Source organism: Aegilops tauschii, chromosome 5 (assembly GCF_002575655.3).
Source record: "Aegilops tauschii subsp. strangulata cultivar AL8/78 chromosome 5, Aet v6.0, whole genome shotgun sequence".
Classification (NCBI taxonomy): domain Eukaryota; kingdom Viridiplantae; phylum Streptophyta; class Magnoliopsida; order Poales; family Poaceae; genus Aegilops; species Aegilops tauschii.
Window position 1 is genome coordinate 244428511 of NC_053039.3, and position 2354 is coordinate 244430864.

Sequence of the window (2354 nt, forward strand, 5' to 3'; positions counted from 1 at the left end):
CACCAACTAGAGCTCATTTGACGACAGCCAAGCGCATATTGAGATATGTAAAGAGTACATTAAGTGTTGGATTGATTTTCCTATCTCCTAACAACTCTAATATGGCCGCAACACATGCGCCATAATATCCTGTTTAAAATCTGGAAACAAGAATGGTATAGTTTTATACTCGTATAAAAAGTCCCCGAAGGAGTGACTTCTGTGAACTTTGGGACAAAAAAACAAAATTTTGAGTACAAAAGTGTGGATAGTACCTTTTATTAGTGTCGGTTTTGTTTTTTCAGCCTAAAATATCATGGAAGTCATTCCTTCACATAACTTTTCACACGAGTATAATACCCTTGTTTCCAAGAAGTTTCAGGAATTTTGACTAATTTTGCAATTTTTATTTTTTTTCCCAATTCGGGTGCATTGACACCCAAGACCCAAAGATCCGCGTCCATCAGACCCCTCTCAACAAAGTAGGGAAGAATGTTATCGTCGAGTTTTATCTATTTTGTCAGTTGTAGATCCAACCACATTTAACTTAAATGAAGTGTTGTTACGTTGGTTTTTAGCTTGAGAATGACATGATGTGTTTATGGAATTCTACATGATTATGTTATTGACCCATGACGAGAAAGTTTTGATCCTTCTATGCCTCTGTTTTTTGTTTGTTAACTATTATTGTCCACTCGACATCTCAAATAGTATATATTTTGTGATAATAGTGGACATTCTCTCTGACGTAAGAACTGGACTAATTGTTCTTTCAGTCCGAGAAGGCTTCATGGAATTATGCTGGTATTTTTAAGCTTTCCAACATAAAGGGCAAGAAACGGGAACCAATACCATCTTCAGCTCTTCATGGTGATGATGATATGGATAGTGACAGCAGCAGCGACGAAGATGATGAAGAAATCAATGAAGATGCAGAGCCCATTTTGCATGTGTGTTCATTCTTGAAGTGCCAAACTACAATTCTGGCATTTAAGTAATTATGCAGAATCCATCATGACCCTTTGGTAACCTAGAATTTATTCTGTTGTACCAGTTACAAAAGGTGGCTCACGAGGGGTCGATAAACCGAATACGCTCAATGAATCAAAATCCGGAAATATGTGCTACATGGGGAGACACAGGTCATGTTCAGGTAATTTACTACGGTTAGTCCACATCTGATTTATCAAAACCACAAAATTTATGCTGCACATCATGCCCTGCTCTTTTGAGATATATCAACTTTTTTTACTGTACATCAAACTGAAGTTTATTATTTTCATTAATTCCCTACGAAAAAGCCTCAGAATGTACATGGGTAGTGTCCTATTTGCCCAGCAACAGAATATATATTCTGTGCATTATATTTCCTTCCGAAAACTTGCTCAGGAACAGAATGCATCACATTGTCTACTTCCATGTGCTATATAATTAGCTGCGTGCTCTGTTGATTACATATGCAGGTGTGGGACTTCAGCTCCTTCATTGCTTCATTAGAAGACCCAGGAACAGTTACACATAAAGATAACAGCATTATGCACAATCATGTACCTCTAAAAGTATTTAGTGGCCACAAAGATGAAGGCTATGCTATTGATTGGAGTCCAAATGTTACTGGAAGACTAGTTTCTGGTGTGTACAAAGTCTTATCCCTGGTACAGTTGGGATAAAGATGTCGCCATTCATAGAATAAGTTTGGTGGGGGTATATGGAAATCGACATAGATCAGTTTATTCTTTGTAAATGCAGGCGATTGCAATAAGTGCATTCACCTTTGGGAGCCGACTTCAAGCGATTGGAGTGTAGACACCAAGCCATTTGTTGGACACTCTGCAAGTGTTGAAGATCTACAGGTGTGCAACACAATAATGTAATTATATATATCCTATGAGCTATAATATTGTTTAATATATTAGCTACTACAATTATGTCCCACAGAAGAAAATATGTTTGCCTCTTGTTCCGTGGATGGGACGATAGCTATATGGGATATACGTATAGGGAGGAAACCTTGTTATTCTCCTGTTAGGGTTCACAATTCTGACGTGAATGTGATCTCATGGAATTCGTATGTGCTCTATCTGCTACCTTTATGCACACTATAATGTCTTCTACACAGGAGTACATTACAACTTTTCTGAATTTCATATTCAGGCTTGCAGGTTGTCTTATAGCATCAGGTTGTGATGATGGCAGTATCTCAGTCCATGATATTAGAGCAGTCGAGGTAATTCCATGCTGATAAAACACGATGTCCTCGCCTTGTCGGTTTCCGGTGGACCTGCTCAACTAGTAGTAGTTAATTTGGTGTTTCCCTTGTGTTCAACTCACAATAGGGTTGGGATTTCGTGTTAACGTGTTTATAATATCAAATG

The 2354-nt window shown here is 38.0% G+C and overlaps 1 long non-coding RNA gene across 1 annotated transcript; it reads left to right on the forward strand.

Annotated features, from left to right (window-relative positions):
• The first annotated feature begins 275 nt into the window (after positions 1-275).
• Positions 276-1612, forward strand: LOC109768665 (uncharacterized). Its single transcript, XR_012183649.1, has 3 exons — positions 276-929; positions 1034-1132; positions 1443-1612. It is a non-coding gene; the product is annotated as an uncharacterized lncRNA (long non-coding RNA).
• Positions 1613-2354: the final 742 nt, after the last annotated feature.